The sequence below is a fragment of the Tamandua tetradactyla genome, chromosome 2, assembly GCF_023851605.1.
Source record: "Tamandua tetradactyla isolate mTamTet1 chromosome 2, mTamTet1.pri, whole genome shotgun sequence".
NCBI lineage: Eukaryota > Metazoa > Chordata > Mammalia > Pilosa > Myrmecophagidae > Tamandua > Tamandua tetradactyla.
The window spans coordinates 69,249,494-69,268,620 of record NC_135328.1 but is presented as its reverse complement, the minus strand read 5'-3'; the positions used below and the strand labels follow the sequence as shown (position 1 = coordinate 69,268,620).

Sequence of the window (19,127 nt, the reverse complement as noted above, 5' to 3'; positions counted from 1 at the left end):
TGAAGTAGAAAATGAAGCTTAGAAAAAATTGAATAATTTCATCCTAGGGCATAAAACTGTAAGTGACTTTTCAAGAACTGAGGCTTGAATCCAGGTTTCTTTTTCCCACACCATACAGCACTTACCATTTTGTAAAATAGCAGAATAAATTTCCCTTAAAATTTAGCTAAATCTCATCTTTAAAACCCCAGGTATGGCCTAGTGTTCTGATATAGCAATATCTTTCTTTCTTTCACAATATTAATAAATAAGGTAGAAAATCCATTGCATTATCATGAGTTTGGAAAGCAAGGTGTTAATCACAGATAACAATAAGCTATTTAACACTAATAAGCTAGTCTCATCCTTGGTTCCAAAGATTTAGAACCTGTTACTGAGAACAGGAAACTCTCTGATTCAAATATAAAACATGGTATTCTGCTTAGTCACAAACACAAACTCCTTATTTGAACCATTTCTGTATAGTAAATGTCATGGTCAGGTTCATGTGTCAACTTGGCCAGTTGGTGGTACCTGTTTGGTTGGACAGGTGCTCCCTGTCTTTTGTTATGAGGACATTTCATAGAATTAAAGCATGATCACATCAGCTACATGCACAGCTGATTCCACTTGCAATCAGCCAAGGGGAGTGTCTTCTCTAATAAGTGATGCTTAATATAATCACTGGAAGCCTTTTAAGGAGGATTCAGAAGAGACAGGCTCTCTTCCTGCTTCAGCCGACGAGCCTCTTCTGTGGAGTTCATCCAGACCCTCCATTGGAATCATTAGCTTCACAGCCCACCCTACAGACTTTGAACTCAACATTCCCACGGTTACGTGAGACACTTTTATAAATTTTATATTTACGAATGTTTTCTGTTGAATGTGTTTCTCTAGAGAACCCTAACTAATACACTAAGAATTCAGCCTGCACTTGCCAGTAACAGAGAATATTAAAATAAGAAGACCCTGAAGAGGTGCAGTGTTGACAAAACTCAACACGATAATGGAACTTATGCAGACACAGGAAACAAGTTTAGGCCTTTCCACATAGCTTTATGTCCTCGTGATGATTCCATTTTAAGTCAGTGATTCTTCATGTCACACAAATTCTCCCATGACTGCTTTGTGAAAAAACCACAATCACCATGGGATCAACTTTCCTGCAGTCTTGTGTAGACTTTGCTGCCACTCCAAAACCCCAAGGGATGTCTGCCATGGAGTACACCACCGTTCTGTGATACTGAGAAGTATTTTCCGTATTTTGACCCAGACCAGATTTTAACATACAGTTCCCATACAAGAAAGACTGTTCTGCTCCAGGCTTTATGCAGACTTTATACTTGCATAGGATGCAAGATAATCCAGAGATGTGATGTGCAATTGGAATTTGTGGGTCTAGTGAATTTCCCAAAGCAGGTTCCTAGCGATACCAGCTTGTCACTGGAGATGTTGGCAGCCAACTTCAGGATATTCTCACTCATGTAGTAGACTCTTTCACCCCTGAAACAGTATGTGCCATTGGGCCTATTTATGAGCAGCTGAAGGTTCTCCCTGATGTATCTCACGATCTTCTCGAATGTTACAGTCTCCTCTTCAGTCAGAGACTGAGAACATGGATCTGAAGTTTACTTGCTAATTCAGGACTTTAGTATTTCTTGCCAGAACTATTACAGTAACCTCTTGTTTTAGTTTATAAAAGCTGCCAGAATGCAATATACCAGAAACAGAATGGCTTTAAAAAAGGAGGAATTTATTAAGTTGCAGGTTTACAGTTCCAAGGCCATGAAAATGTCCAAACTAAGGCATTCAGGGAAAGATAACTTGATTCAAGAAAGACCGATGGGTCCAGAACACCTGTGTCAGCTGTATAGGCACATGGCAACATCTGCTAGCTTTCTCTCCCAGCTTCTTCAGTAGCTTCCCGGCCAGGTGTTTTCTTTCATCTGCAGAGGTATCTGGCTTTGTGGGCTCTGTTGTTTCATCCACCACAGTGTTGCCAGAGTGTATTAGTACAGTGTGATTCTGACTCTGTCATACTCTTGATTACCAGTGGTTCCCCATGACCTACAATAAAAAGGTCAATAATTTTTGCATGACACACTAGTCCCTATAATCCCTGTAGTCTGGCCTCTATGTCTTCAGCCTCTCCACTCCTCACCACCTCAATCCTTATGTTCTAATATATAATAATGATAATGTACTTGTAGTACTCTCATATTACACCCCTTTTGCCATACAGCAAACTGTTTCATGCCCCAAACATTTGATCTTACTATTTGTTTCATCGTATTCAGTGTTCTTTTCAATATCATTTTCCTGGCTAGCTTCTTATCCTTTAACATCTAACTCAGATATCCTCTCATTCAGCCTTATAACCCTAAGTTCCTTTCCTGCATGTTTCTGGGCTGGGCTAGCTGTGCCCCACTCCGTGTTGTTAGAACATCCTGTGCATAAATGAATCACTGCATTGACCACCTTATATTACAATTAGTTTTCAAGGACACAGGCTATCATACTTTGGCAACACCTTTCATCAAAACAATACCTGCAAAAGTAAGCACTCAGTAAATGTTTGTGAAGGAAGTGAAATTAAAGGTAAAAACTGAACTCTAGTTGCTTTGGGGCCCCTCTAGTTCTTAAGACAGGTGTGTGACTCTTACCCATAGAAAACTTGTATGGCTAGTAATGTTTTTATTCCATAACAGTTCTAGCTTAGATTCATGTTTTCCAGGAGAGTGGTGAATTCTTATCTACGTTTGCATTCTCAGCAATCCCTTGACTCAAGATTGTGGATAATCTATTCCTTAGGATACGGAAGATAATCAAGCTGGTTTGTCTCTCTGGTCCTTTGTTAGCTCTGCCTTCTGACTTTAGTCCATCTTTGTCCCATTTTATTCATTTCTTAGATGCTATTTGATTTCTATCCATTAATGCCACCTCTGTGCATCATCCAGCTGGACCACCTTTTACCTTGAAGTGGTTCTAGTTAAGATAGCATACAAACCAAGTGATGTTTATACATGTCTGACTTAGTAGTTGTCCTGACTCTCAGTTTTCAAATACGCTTTTACAATAGTACATAATTTATCCTAAATTGAAAGGTATTGTTAGAATACTGGGTTGGGTAAAGTTGTATTCTCTACTAGATATTAATAGTGACCCTGTAATCCAGCAGCCTCCTTGAGTGTATCACGTTTATTCATTTTAACAGGTTCTTTAAATTATAGTTCTCCAAAAATTACATTGAATAATCAGCTCCAACGTTTACTAAATAAAATCACTGGCTATTCTATGAAAGTCTTAATTGTTCATGGATATTAAGTTACTAGTTTCTGTGCCAATGTAGAATAAAGCAGAAAAAATCCTATAATAAACTTAGACTTTTAATTAATTCTAATTGGGCTTCTTTGCTCTCAAAGCTTTACTTATGGGTGCATGGTGTTTCAGTGGTAGAGTGCTTGGTCTCCATGAAGGAGACCTGGGTTCGATTCCTGGACCACGTGCCCCCCCAAAAAACATACTTTCCTTAGCCTCTGTAAGTGTTTTTTTTTTAAATTTCATAACAGAAAATGTTCATTATAAAAAAGCATCATTACTCTTTTAATACTACTGGATAATTTCATTCTCTCATGTTAAATGTCTTCTAGGCTTCATCCCACATAGTAGTTTTTACTTTATTGATGGATCAGGTAATTTTATTATGTGAGTTCTAAAGTTATTTGTTTAAAAATGTACCATTTAAAAATTGAAAAAACAGTCTGTATTTTAGCTGGGAAGAAATTATTTTTTGCTAATTAGAAGTGGTGAGAAATAGCTGTAGTAAAAGTTAGATGGTCAGAATTTTGTTGCAGACTGTGCATGTTGTAGTTTGCTAGCTGCTGGAATGCAATATGCCAGAAATGGGAATGGCTTTTAAAAAGGGGAATTTAATAGGTTGCTAGTTTACAGTTCTGAGGCTGAGAAAATGTACCAGTTAAAGCAAGTCTATAGAAATGTCCAATCTAAGACATCCAGGGAAAGATATCTTGATTCAAGAAGGCTGATGAAGTTCAGGGTTTCTCTCTCAAGTGGAAGGGCACATGGCAAACGCAGTCCGAGTTTCTCTGTCATCTGGAAAAGCACATGGTGAACACAGTCAGGGTTCCTCTGTTATCTGGAAGGGCACATGGTGAGCATGGCCTCATCTTCTAGCTTCTTCTCCTGGCTTCCTGTTTCATGACGCTCCCTGGGAGGCATTTTCCTTCATCTCCAAAGGTCGCTGACTAGTGCACTCTGCTTCTTGTGGCTGTATCGTTTTGCTTTGCTCTCTGAATCCTCATTCTCCAAAATATTTCCTCTTTTATAGGTCTCCAGAAACTTCTCAAGACCCACGCACATGGGTGGAGACATGTCATCACTTAATCCAGTTTAACAGCCACTCTTGATTAAATCACATCTCCAGGGAGATGATCTGATTACAGTTTCAAACATACAGTATTGAGTAGGGATTATTCTACCTTTATGAAATGGGATTTTGATTAAAACATGGCTTTTCTAGGGTACATACATCCTTTCAAACCAGCACAGTGCATCATTAGTAAGCAGAGCAGTATAGGTTGATGCCATGCTAGTTTTCAGAAAAGCTTGAACCCATCCTGATTTTCCCTCAGTTGAATTGCCAACTACTGAATACTTGTTTAAATGTTGCTGTTAAAATGCTTCTATATGTGTGAGGTAAAGTAATAAAAAAATTATTGCCCCAATGAGAGCAGACAGCATAAACAACAGTAGCTTGTATTCTCACTCAGCAGAGAATATCACTTTTTAAAAAAACCTTTTGCCCCCAAGTCTTACTTCTAACATATGATTAAGTAATTTTGTTTTTGATAAGGTAATTGTTGATTAAGAAATTTTTTATTCTCGCCACAAATTAATCCCTGAAGGTTTATAGTTCATATTGAAGTTACTCCAAGTAAATAATGCTCTTTGATCCATTTAGCTCAAATCAGGCCCTTACTATGCTCTTTACAACCTCAGATTAAATAAATATGAAGAAGAACACAGTGTTGCTATTGAAAGCATAGCAAAATATGTCATGGAATGGGAGCACAAAATAAGTGATTAATTTCCTATGCAAAGTAGTATGAATGCTGGAGCCTCTTGAAATTGGGTCTCAGCTTTACCCTATGCTGGCTTAGGTTTAGGCTTTCTTACATGTACTAAGTTTGTTACCAGTTGTTCATCTGCTTCCAGTTTCTAAATTATATTGTTTTGTTTCCTCTTCTATTTTCTGTATTATTGGGAGCTTTTATCTCTTAACACTTCTTTTACTATAATTTTAGTTGGTTTTGGAGAAGAATAAAAGTTAGATGTGCATATTCAATCTTCCATCTTTACCAAAAAATGACCAATTATAAACCTCACTTTGCTTAACAAAAATCTCTAAGAATTTTAGTCATATTAAATATACTCCATTTTACTGTTTTGTTTTTGTTTACTGTTTGTCATTTTCCTCAAATGATTCTCAGGTGCTTTTTTTTTTATTAATTAACGGAAAAAAAGAAATTAACCCAACATTTAGAAATCATACCATTCTACACATGCAATCAGTAATTCTTAACATCATCACATAGATGCATGATCATCGTTTCTTAGTACATTTGCATCGGTTTAGAAGAACTAGCAACACAACAGAAAAAGATATAGAATGTTAATATAGAGAAAAAAATAAAAGTAATAATAGTAAAAAACAAAACAAAACAAAACAAAAACCTATAGCTCGGATGCAGCTTCATTCAGTGTTTTAACATGATTACTTTACAATTAGGTATTATTGTGCTGTCCATTTTTGAGTTTTTTATCTAGTCCTGTTGCACAGTCTGTATCCCTTCAGCTCCAATTACCCATTATCTTACCCTGTTTCTAACTCCTGCTGGACTCTGTTACCAATGACATATTCCAAGTTTATTCTCGAATGTCCTCAGGTGCTTTTATTAACCATATAGTTAGCCTCAGCATATGTTCCTTCCTGCTTTAAAAAGTTTTTCCTCAATTTGTTAAAGACCCAGATTAATTTATTTTTAAAAAACGTATGCTTTTTTTGTATACAAATTTGGTATTTACTTTATGTGAAAAGTTCTAGCAATACAAAAGTATATAAAATAAAAAGTAACCTCCTTTTTCCTCACATTAACCCAGTCTTAAAAGAGAATCACTGCAGTTTAATGTTTAGCCTCTTAGGTTTTTTCCTATAAATATGCAAACATTGTCAGTACTGAAGTAACACTATATAGGTCTTCTTCACTTGAGTCTTTTCCTTTATAGGTAATGTACATTCTTCCATATGAAAGTGAATACTTCATACTGAGAATGGTGTAGAAGAACATACAAGTCAGGGACTCTGAAGCCAAATTTAGGATTGTGCCTGGCTCATATTAAGCACTCGAAATAACTGTTAGCTGTCTTTGTTTTTGTTATTGCTATATAATATTCCATTGTATCCTCTTTGACTTTAGGGTGTTTCTAGTTTTTCACTACCAAAAACTATGCTACAATAAATAATCTTGTACAGACATGTTTGTTAATCAGGGTATTTCTATAGTATAGATTTCTAGAAGTGACGTTTTGAATAGAAGACTGTTTTCAATTTTGATTGATTTTGCACAATTTCTTTCCAAAAAAAGGAACAACTGTATGTGAGAGTTATTCCACCCCACCCCCCCCATCCTGGCTATCAGAAATGTTTTTAGTGTTTTCAGTTAAACTAATATACACATCTCTACCAGTTCTAAAATTTTGTAATTGTTCTCAAAGGCCTGAATTTGTAGTACTACTGTGATCCACAAGGTGGGGCTAATTTTCTGTGAGTCCAAATTACACAGACTGGGATGGAGGGATACAATTAATAAAGTAGTAAAAATATTCACAGTCATATATCTCACTAGAAGTTATTTCTTTATTCACAGAATTCAGTGTCTTCCCAAAGATTGATTAGATCGTAAAACTGAGTAACATGTGATTGTGAATACACCATAGGTAAACAACTACCTACTATAATGTAATATATACGTATTATAGTAGAAGTACACATAAAATATTATAGGAACGTTGTGTATGTTTTACTCTCTTAAACTCTGGGTGAATTCATGGCAACTTATTCATGACTTTATATGCTTCTTTCAAGAATAATAAGATACAAAACACAACACTTTTCTTTATCTGGTCTGTAGGATATTTCAATCATAATCAGAGCTCCAAGACCTGAGTTAGGAGTTTTTATGTGTTGGTTATGTCAAGTAAATAAATTTTTAAAAGCCAGAACAGTTTAGTTTAAAAATATAGGTCCTACAGGCAGAATGTCTGGAGACACATCCTTGTTAGGCTCCTTTACAGGCCATTTGAAATTGGACGTATTACTTAATCTTTCTGTAACTAAGTTCCCTTATCTTTTTTTTTTATCTTTTAAAATGGAGATAATAATAGTAACTACCTCTTAGGGTTATTGTGAGGATTAAATCTATGAATGATACCTCTATATATAATCTCAGAACAGTGCTCAATTTAAAAAGTACTCAATGAATGTTAGCTATTTGCTGTTATTATTGATGCTATTGCTTTATAAACTGAAACTTGAATAATTTTCCCCTTCAGTATTTTCCCCGGATACAATCTAATTTTTTCAATTTCAAAATCAGTTATTTTCTGTTATCTGAGATTTCAAATGGTATGTATCTATGGCTGTTTTGTAGTTTCCCGATACATATCAGTGAAGAAGAATATTCATTATTAAATTTGGAAATTGGTTAAATTCCACTTTATGTCTTTCATTAATACTTTCATTGGAAGTAGTATCCCTGAACCAGGAGTATTGGTGCTACCTAGAAACTTGCTAGAAATGTACATTCTCGGGTCCCACCCAAGACCTACCTAATTTGAAACCCTGAGAATAGGTCACCAGTTTGTTTCAGCAAGCCCTCCTGATGCTTCTGGTGCACACAAAAATATGAGAAACACTGGTTTTAAAAAGAATTAAGGATCTTATGTGTATTTAGAACTGCCAAGGACACTAATTATGACATCTGATTTTAGTAGCATTACTCTGTTAAAACAAGCTTCAACATAGAACTTTTTTCTTCTTCAGAAATGTGAAGGCTTTGTGGCAAAAATTTAACTTTTATATAGCTAAAGGATTTTTATTTAAAAGTTACCTCTAGTGTTGAGAAATAAAGTTATCTGACCTATAAAGAAACTTTCCTGCCAAAATTTAAAATATTTTGCAGAGAATGTGTGATTGGTAAGTGGGGTGAAGCCCTTAGCCAAAAGTTAGTTTAAAACATTAGGCTTAAGTGTATTTATTTTAGTGTACCAATTTGGTAGTATTTAATATATTACTTTAATGCTTCCTTATTTAATGCTGTATGGAAAGTAGGTGGGAGAGAGAGGCTGAATGTAACAAGATGGAATCTAATAGGACCCCAAAACTAAGTAAAATTGAAGTAGGAATGAGGGAGGGGAAAGTGTTCTAGCTTACTAACACATGAGAAAATCTTAGATGAGTGTTTCAATAGTAGTACAGTATGAGTTAGTTAATGTGATATAGCCTCCGGTATAGCTGAAATAAAAGGTTGCATTAACAGAAGTATATGTCACTATGAGAAGTGATAGTTTTCTTGGAGCCTTAAATTACTTGGCATTAAACTTAAAAAAGAATAAAAACTGGAGCTCATTTAGAGAATGTCTAAAAGACACCCATGTGGGGTCAGGTAGGGTAAGAAGAACACTAGCTGGTCGTAGCAGAGAATATAAGAAAGTAACGGTGTCCTTTTTATAATATCCACAATATTTTGTACCTGCATGATAAACCAGAAAGCTGGTATATTAAATTATCAGTCAGTTGATTGCAGCTGTGGCTGATTATATCCGTGATCAACTGAGGTATGTGTCCTACAAATGAGATAATACAATCAGTTGAAGACTTTGAAGGAAGACCAGAGACTTTTTCACTGCTTCTTCAGCTAATGAATCTCTACTGTGGAGTTTGTCCAGAACTTTCATCAGAAGTGCCAGCTTCACAGCCTGCCCCACAGATTTTGGACTCTTCCATTCTCACAGTTGCATGAGACACCTTTATAAATCTCATATTTACAGACATCTGCTGTTGGCTCTGCTTCTCTACAGAACCCTGACTAATACAGCTTAGTACAGGAGTTGTTTTTGAGAAAGAGAATCTTAAAAATGGGTTTTTACAATTGGTTTTCTGCTCTGATTAGACTCAGAGGCACTAATGACTCTTTCCAATAATCAAGATGGCACTGACAGTCCATAGGGTGAGTTGGCAAGAGAGAAATGCAGAATATCACCATTAAGTTCTGCTAATTGTACACCTATATGAGGCAAGGCTCTGGATGAGAGTGTTTTTAACACCTCTACAGAGTTTTGTGTGATTAAGAGGAATAGTGATGTTGGTTGTTGTTAGATACACTGGATACATGATGAGGGAAAGGATACAGTGATGATCTGAAGGCTTCAAATTTGCAACTTAAGCATCCTGTGAATGATATAAAAGTTTCCACGTGTGCCTTGAAAGAAAATTTTATATTCTGTCCCTGAAAACCAGATACAGACTCTCATTGTGCGATTAGCAGATTTACAATGAAAACTAAAATCTCAACCTTGCCAGGTGTCTGCTGTTGAAGTAAGAACTTTGATTGGAAAAGAATGGGATTCTGAAATGTGGAATGGGAATGTATGGCTTGATAATGATAACGATGGGGAGATGGAATCCTTGGAATCTCCTGAGCTTTTTGGAATCCTTGGAATCTCCTGAGCCTTTGCTTGAAAGACCTGTAATGGACTGTCCTGAGGAAAGAACTTCTGGACCTCCAGCCTACGTTGAGGAAACAGCTTCCTGGCCTCCAGTCTGCCATCCAACCTCCACCTAAAAAGGTTAACCCTTCAGTGTTTGCTAAACCACCTCCTGTGGGGAAACAGCCCTCATGGGTAAACAGCCCTCACTTCTCTGCCTGGAGCAACTAATCCTATTTTACAGATGAAACAACAGGATGCCTCGGTAATTGGCTAGGAAGACATTTCTGTTTGTTTTCATGACCCACTCCCACCACCCCTCTTTTCTTCAAGACCAATAACTCGACTAAAGTCCCAACAGGCCCTAGAAGGGGAGGTACAAAGTGTGACCCATGAGGAGGTATACTATACTTCTAAAGAATTGCAGGAGTTTTCTGATCTGTATAGAGAGAAATCGGGGGAATATGTGTGGGAATAGATATTGAGGGTATAAGATAATGTGGGAGGAATATAAAATTGGATCAAGCTGAATGTATTGATCTGGGCCCACTAAGCAGAGATTCTCCATTCAGTGTTGTAGCTTGAGAGGTTAGAAAGGGCATAACAGTTTGTTTGGATGGTTGACTGAAACATGGATCAAAAGGTGGCCAACATTACCTGAGGTCAAAACGCCAGAACTGCCCTGGTATAATGTATTTGAGGGGATCTAGACACTTAGAGAGATTGGAATGGTAGAGTGGATTTATCATGTAAGGCCTGCTCCCATATCCCAGGAATGTCCAGAGGACACATCTTTCACCAGAATTCGTGAGACTAGCTCCATCATCCCTGAAGAACTCTATAGTTGCCCTTGTCTGTAGGTCAGATATTACTGTGGGAATTGCTGTCACAGTCTGGAATCATTAAACAGAATGGTCATGACCAGATCTCAAGTTGGTAGAAGCCATGTGATAACAGTTAATCATCATAGACAAGGTGGGCATGGCCACTAGAATGGACAGCAGACTCAAAGTGTCTGTCAAAATCTGATTTGCAGAGACTTGTGGCATTGGCTAGTAGATCATAGGATACCTAGAAGTAAAATAGAGGGCCAGTCTACTAAATTCTTGTTTGAATTGTATAAGCAGAAGAATTCTAGGTCAAATGAACAGAAATCTAACTTGAATTACAAAACCAGAGAATCATGGCCCCTTAATCAATTCCAAGACTTGAGACAGTTTACAGACTGAGACCCACTTGTGTGAGGGGAGGGCCAGGTACCCATTGGGAAGGACCCTTTACACTGCTCAAAATTTACATGTTAATCTTCCTTCCAGGATTCCCGACCTATGATGACCTTTTACAGGGTGACTGTGCATTGGGGAAAAAGAAATGATCAGGTGTTTGGGGGATTATTAGACACTGGCTCAGAAGTGATACTAATTCTGAGAGACCGAAAACGTTACTCTGGTCCACAGAGTAGGGGCTTATGGATGTAAATTGATTGATAGAATTTTAACTCAGGTCTGGCTCACAGTGGGTCCAGTGGGTCCCACGACCCATTCTGTGATCATTTCCCCAGTTCCAGAATGTATAATTGGAATTGACATACTCAGCAAGTGGCAGAATCCCCATATTGGTTCTCTGACTCAAAGAGTGAGAGCTATTATTGTAGGAAAGGTCAAGTGGAAGCCACTGGAACTACCCTTTTGTAGCAAAGTAGTGAAGTAGAAACAATACTGTATTCCTGGAGGGATTGCAGAGATTAGTGCCACTGTAAAGATGCAGGAATGGTGATTCCCAACACATCCCATTCAACTCTCCTATTTGGCATGTGCAGAAAACAGATGGGTCTTGGAGGATGACAGTGGATTATTGTAGTGATCCAGTTGCAGCTGCTGTCCCAAATGTAGTATCATTGCTTGAGCAAATCAGCACATCCCCTGGTACCTGGTATGCAACTATTGATCTGGCAAATGTTTTTTTTTTCAATTGCTGTAAGTAAGGATCACCAGAAATAATTTGCATTCAGCTAGCCAGGCCAGCAGTATACCTTCAGTGTCCTGCCTTAGGGGTGTATCAGCTCTCCAGCCCTACCTTACAATCTTGTCCAGAGGCACCTAATTGGTTCTTCCTCCCATAAAATATCACACTGGTTTTTATATTGATGATATCATGTTGATTGGACCTAGTAAGCAAGTTGAGTAGCAACTACTCTAGACTTATTGGTAAGGCATTTGCATGTCAGGGGATGGGAGATAAATCCAACAAAAATACAGGGTCCTTCCAACTCAGTGGAATTTCTAGGTATCCAGTGGTGTGGGGCATGTTTAGATATCGCTTCTAAAGTGAAGGATAAGCTGTTGCACCTGGCCCCTCCTACAACCTAAAAAGAAGCCGAACGCCTAATTGACATCTTTGGATTTTGGGGGCAACATATTCCTCATTTTGGTGTCCTAATCCATTCCATTTACTGAGTGACCAAGGAAAAGCTGCTAGTTGTGAGTGGGAACCAGAACAAGAGGAAGCTCTTCAAGTCCACGCTGCTGTGCAAGCTGCTCTGCCACTTGGGTCATGTGATCCAGCAGATCCAATGGTGCTGGAAGTGTCAGTGGCAAATAGGGATGCTATCTGGAGCCTTTGGCAGGCCCCTATAGGAGAATCACAACGTAGACTCTTAGGATATTGAAGCAAAGCCTTACCATCTGCTGCAGATAACTACTCTCCTTGTGAGAAACAGCTTTTAGCCTGCTGCTCATCCTTAGTTGAGACTGAACACTTAACCATGGGCCACCAAGTTACCTTGAGACTTGAGTTGCCCATCATGAGCTGGGTTTTGTCTCACTCAGCAAGCCATAAAGTTGGGTGTGCACAACAGCACTCCATCATAAAATGGAGACAGTATACAAGATAAAGGGCTTCAGCAGGACCTGAAGGCACAAGTAAGTTACATGTGGAAGTGGCCCAAATGCCCATGGCCCCCACTCCTGCCACATTACCTTCTCTTTCCCAGACTAGAGCTATGGCTTCTTGGGGCATTCCTTATGGTGAGTTGATTGAGGAAGAGAAAACTTGGGCCTGGTTTACAGATGGTTCTGCACGATAAGCAGAGACTACCCACAAGTGGACAGCTGCAGCACTACAACACTGTTTTGGGATGTCCTTAAAGGGCAGTGGTGAGGGGAAATCCTCCCTGTAGGTGAAACTTTGAGCAGTGCACCTGATTGTTCATTTTGCTTGGACAGAGAACTAGCCACAAGTGGGTTTGTATACTGACTCATGGGCCGTTGCTAATGGCTTGGCTGGGTGGTCAGGGACTTGGAAGGAACATAATTGGAAAATTGGTGATGAAGAGGATGTGGATAGACCTTTCTGAGTGGACCAAGAACTTGAAGATATTTGTGTCCCCTGTGAATGCTCACCAGAGGGTGACTTCAGCAGAGGAATAATCAAGTGGATAAGATGATGTGTTCTTTGAATACAAGTCATCCTCTTTCCTCAGCCAGTCTTGCTATTGTCCAATGGGCTCATGAAGAAAGTGGGCATGGTGGTAGGATGGAGGTTATGCGTGAACTCAGCAACATAGACTTCCACTCACCAAGGCCAACCTGTGTGCAGCCATAGCTGAGTGCCTAATCTGCCAACAGCAGAGACCCACACTCAGCCCCCAATCTGGCACCATTCCCTGAGGTGATCAGCCTGCTACCTGGTGGCAGGCTGATTACATTGGACCATTTCCAACATGGAAGGGGCAACAATTTATTCTAATGGAATAGACATATACTCTTGATATGGGTTTGCCTTACTTGCATGCAGTGCTTCTGCAAAAACTACCATCTGTGGGCTTACAGAATGCCTTATCCACTGTCACGGTATTCCACTCAGCATTGCTTCTGATCAAGGAATCCACTTCATAGCAAATGAAGTATGGAATGGGCACGTGCTCATGGAATTCTCTGGTTTTACCATATTCTCCATCATCTAGAGGCATCTGAATTGATGGAACCGTGCAGTTGCTTTTTGAAGACCCAATTACATTGCCAACTAGGTGGCAATACCTTGCAGGGCTGGGGCGATGTTCTCCAGGAGGCTGTGTATATTCTGAATCGGTGTGTACTCTGTGGTGCTATTTCTCCGATAGCCATGATTCAAGGGTCTAGGAATCAAGGGGGGAAATTGGAGTGGCACTTCTCACTGTCACCCTTAGTGATCCACAAGGAAAATTTTTGCTTCCTGTCCCTGACACCTTAAGAACTAGCCACTTGTGGCTAGTTCTCTACAGATCTTAGTTCCAAAAGGAGGAGTTCTCCTACCAGGAGACAAAACAATGATTCCATTGAACTGGAAGTTAAGACTGCCACCTGGCCATGTAGGCTTCTTATGCCACTGAATCAACAGGCACAAAAGGGGATTACTGTTCTGTTTGGGGTGATTGATCTTGACTATCAAGGGGAAATAGAACTGCATCTACACAATGGCGGTAGAGTTTTTCTGGATTATAGGAGATCTTCTGGATCCTGAAATATCTACAGCAAAGCTGCTAGAGCTAATAATGAGCACAGCAAGGTGGCAGGTTACAAGAGCAACACCTCAAATCAGTAGTGTTTCTATACACTAGTAATGAGCAATCTTATGAGGAAATCCAGAAAAAAAACTCCATTTAAGATAACAACCAGAAGAATCAAATATTTAGGAATAAATTTAACTAAGGATATGAAAGACCTGTACACAGAAAACTACAAGGAATTACTAGAAGAAATTCTAAGACCTAAAAATAGATGGGCATACTGTATTCATGGATTGGAAGACTATAGGTTAGATGTCAGTTCTGCCCAAATTGATTTATAGATTCCATACAATACCAATTAAAATCTCAACAAGTTATTTTGCAGAAATAGAAAAGCCAGTAACCAATTTTTTTTTTTTTGGAATGGCAGGGTGCCCTGAATAACTAAAACTATCTTGAGGGAGCAAAATGAAGTGGGATGTCTTATGCTACCTGACTTTAAAGCATATTACAAAGCTTCAGTGGTCAAAACAGCATGGTACTGGCATAAATAGATATGCTGACAGCATGGAATAGAATTGAGTGTTCAGAAATAGACTAATCTATGGACAATTGATCTTTGATAAGGCAGTTAAGCCAGCCCACCTGGGACAGACCAGCCTCTTCAATAAATGGTGTTTGGAGAACTGAATATCCATATGCAAAAGGATAAAAGAGGATCCATATCTTACACCCTATACAAAAATTAACTCAAAATGGATCAAAGACCTAAACATTAGAGTTAAGACCATAAAAGTTTTAGAAGAAAATGTAGGGAGATATCTTAAAAATCTTGTGATAGGAGATGGTTTTCTAGACCTTACACCCAAAGCACAAGCACTGAAAAAAGAAAGAGATATATGCATTAAACACTTGTATGCTTCAAAGGAACAGACAAATGGCTAAAAGACCGTGAAAAGACGCTTAACTTCACTGGCTATTAGGGAAATGCAAATCAAAAACTACAATGAGATGTCATCTCACACCTGCTACATTGGCCTTTATCAAAAACACAGAAAACAACAAGTGAGGATTTGGATGAAGAGGCACACTTATCCACTGTTGGTGAGAATGTAGAATGGTGCAACCACTCTGGAAGGCAGTTTGGTGGTTCCTCAGGAAGCTAAGTATAGAATTACCATATGATCTAGCAATCCCATTACTTGATATATATTCAGAGGAACTGAAGGCAAGGACACAAATTTGAACACTGATGTTTATAGCAGCATTATTCACAATTGCCAAGAGATGGAAACAACTCAAATATCCATCAATGGACAAGTGGCTAAAGAAGCTATGGTATATACAAACAATGGACTATTAAGCATCTGTAAAACTGAATAAAGTCAAAGCATGTAATAAAGCGTGTGGATGAACCTTGAGGACATTATGCTGAGTGAAATTAGCCAGAAACAAAAGGACAAATGCTGTATGATTTCACTAATATGCATTAACATTAATGAGTCAATTTTGAGAGTTAAGATCAAGGGTTATCAGGAGATAGAGGATAGAAATTGAGCATTTGGTGCTGAAGGAATACAGAATGTGTAACAGGATTGATTGTAAAAAAAAATTCAGAAATGGGTAGCACAATACTATCTGATGGTAGCACAATAACATAAGGACACTGAATGATGTGAAGAACACAGTAATATAAGGACACTGAATGACGCTGAAGGTGAGTATGGTTGAGGGAGAAGGGCTAGGGGCACGTATGACACCAGAAGAAAAGATAGAGGGTAAAGACTTAGGAATGCCTGGAGGGGACATTGATGGTAATTAAATGTACAAATATAAGAATGTTTTTTGCATGAGAGAGAACAAATGAATGTCAGCATTACAAGGTGTTGAAAATGGGATGATACACAGGAAAAAATATAATCAATCCAAGCTAGGGTCCTTAGTCAACAGTAACATTGTAATATGTTTCCACTGAATGTAACAAAGGCATTATGCCAAAACTAAATGTCAACAAGTGGTGATATAAAGGAGGGATATGGATTCTTTGCAGAAGGAAAGGAAATATCCTCATAGATTATGGTGGCAAAGGTATGGCTATTTACTTAGGTTAGATTGTATGATATGCGAATAAAACTGCTTGAAAATGAACAGAGAGAAACAAGTTCTAGACAAAATGTGGAGAAAGAGATGTACCTATTCACTGTTACTACGGAGGCTGAGCAGCACAGCTTCTCTGGAGGAAGGTGTAGTGATTCCACAGGAGGCTAGGGATAGGGTTGCCATATGATCCTGCAGTCTCATTGTTAGTCATTTACCTGGAGGAACTGAGAATGGGGACATGAATGGACATTTGCACGCTGGTGTTTATGGTGACAGTGTTCACTATTTGCAATGGATGGAGGTGGCCTAGGGGTACAACCACTGACAAATGGAAGAGGGGATCTATGGTGTATACATACAGCAGACTGAGCAGCTGCAGGAAGAAATGAAATTGTGAGGCATGCATCTAGGTGAATGAACTTTAAGGACAGTATGTTGAACTGTCAGAAACAAAAGGACAAATATTATCATGCCTCACTCATATGGACTAACTATAATATACAGACTTGGAGAATTGAAGTCGAGAGCATGGGTTATCAGATTGGGACTTATTGTAAAGGATCCTAGAGTAAGCTTTTACAGCACTCACATATATTCTCGAGTTATAGCTGTTATTTCTAAATTCTGAGGTATTGAGTTATTTGTGTTTCATGAAACTTTGGGTATTTATGTGATCTCTGAAGCTTGGGGTTAGAGCTCTAAAGCTATGAAAGTCAGCATTACCCCATACAGCAACTATTAAAGTTGAAAAAGGGATCAGACTTCAACTAGAGATGTCAATAGGATCTGGATAGGGTTAAGATAAATCAGAATACAGGATAAAGGATGTTATGATCCATATTTTAATACTTCAACATCTGTGTGAGGCCAGATGGGAGAGATGTTTATTTGGTACCAAATTTATATTTTGGGTAGTGCATTATCTAATTTAACTTGTATGGTCAGTTTATTTGAATACCGTAATTACATGGAATCTTGAATAAGCTGTGAGATCTTTTTGGTTTGTACAGATTAGTGTGATGCCACATTTATAACCCAGAATAATTTGGGCAGAGAATAAAAGGTATTTGCAAAGTCCTTTTGGGAGTCTGGGAAGTAAGGAGGAAATGCTCACCTTCCCCATCTGGGGAATTCCTCATATTCTTACAAGCAGTGGGGACAACCAATTCAATAGTCTGAGCCCCAACAAGGGTTTGTTACTATGAAACTTATTTCTGCAAAGAACAACCTAAGCCTACTTATAATAATGCCTAAGAGTCACCCCCAGAAAAATTCTTTTGTTGCTCAGAGGTAGCCTCTCTCTTAAACCAACTTGGCATGTGAACTCACTGCTGTCCCCTCTACAAGGACATATATAAATATCCCTGGACATGTAAATATATCCCTGGAACGTGAGACAGGACTCCCAGGATGAGTCAGGACCAAGCATCATGGGATTGAGAAAGCCTTTGTGACCAAAAGGGGAAACAGAGAAATGAAACAAAATAAACTTTCAGTGGCTGAGAGATTTCAAACAAAGTTGAGAGGTTATCCTGGAGGTTATTCTTATGCTTTATAAAGATATCCCTTTTTGGTTTATGTTGTATTGGAATGGTTAGAGGGAAGTACCTGAAACTGTTGAGCTTTGTTTCAGTAGCCTTGATTCTTGAAGATGATTGTATAACTATATAGCTTTTACAATGTGACCATGTGATTGTGAAAACCTTGTGTTTGATGCTCCTTATATCCAGGGTATGGATAGATGAGTAGAAAATTAAAGATAAAAAAAAAATAAATAATAGGGGGGATAAGGGGTTAAAAAAATTGGGTAGATTGAAATACTAGTGGTCAATGAGAGGGAGGGGTAAGAGGTATGGGATGCATGAGTTTTTTCTCTTTTCTTTTTATTTCGTTTACTGGAGTGATGCAAATGTTCCAAAAATGATCATAGTGATGAATACTCGACTATGTGATGATATTGTGAGCCATTGATTGTATACTATGGATGAACTGTATGTGTGCGGAGATTTCTCAGTGTAATTATTTAAAAAATAGTGAGGGGTGTGACATTTATTAGAATTTTCTCAAGAACATTCAAAAGTATTCTTTTGATTCACTGCCAAACTATCTTGGTGAGACAGGTTTAGAGTTAATTTGAACTCTAAATTAACTTTAATAAAGATCTTTGTAAGTTAGGTCATTATAAAATGCAAACCGAGCATTTGATTCCCTTGATTAAAATTCTTCAAATTTGCTATTGACCTTGGAAGAAAGTTCTAAACTCTTTAACATAGATATTATGATATCTTTCATAACCTGCCTCATTTTTGTGCCATTTTTTCACAAAATGCATTCTCTCACTCAGCCATAGCACTGTTTTGATTCCTTGTGCCACTACCATATTCATTCTCACTTGCAGAGCCCTGTATTTTTAATGCTTTGGCTTTGAATCCCTCCTCCTATGTTTTAATCAAGTAACTCTTACCCATTCTTTATACTGCATCTTTAATATTACTTCATTAGGGAAATTTTCCCTAGGTCCTCAAACTAGGTTAATTGCCTTGCTGTGTGCTCCTATTGCAGTATGTTTTCTTGTAATTTTTTTTTTTTTTGCAGTATGTTTTCTTATGCTAGCACTTAATACATTTTCATTTTAAATCATTAGACTTTGCGCTCTGTGAGTAAAGTCGCTCTACTATCTTGCTGTTGTAACCTATTCAAAGATGGAACAGACTTGCATGAGAACTTAATATTTCCCATCACCAGTAGTGTTCATGCATTGGGTGAATAGTCCCAA

At 38.2% G+C, this 19,127-nt stretch overlaps 1 protein-coding gene and 1 pseudogene across 5 annotated transcripts in view; one reads left to right on the top strand and one right to left on the bottom strand.

Moving 5' to 3' along the window:
* Nucleotides 1-19,127, top strand: part of IFT74 (intraflagellar transport 74) — a 126,779-nt gene that overhangs the window by 70,118 nt on the left and 37,534 nt on the right. The gene's annotated exons all lie outside the window — the stretch shown is intronic.
* LOC143674467 (60S ribosome subunit biogenesis protein NIP7 homolog pseudogene) lies at nt 1,060-18,833 on the bottom strand (annotated as a pseudogene).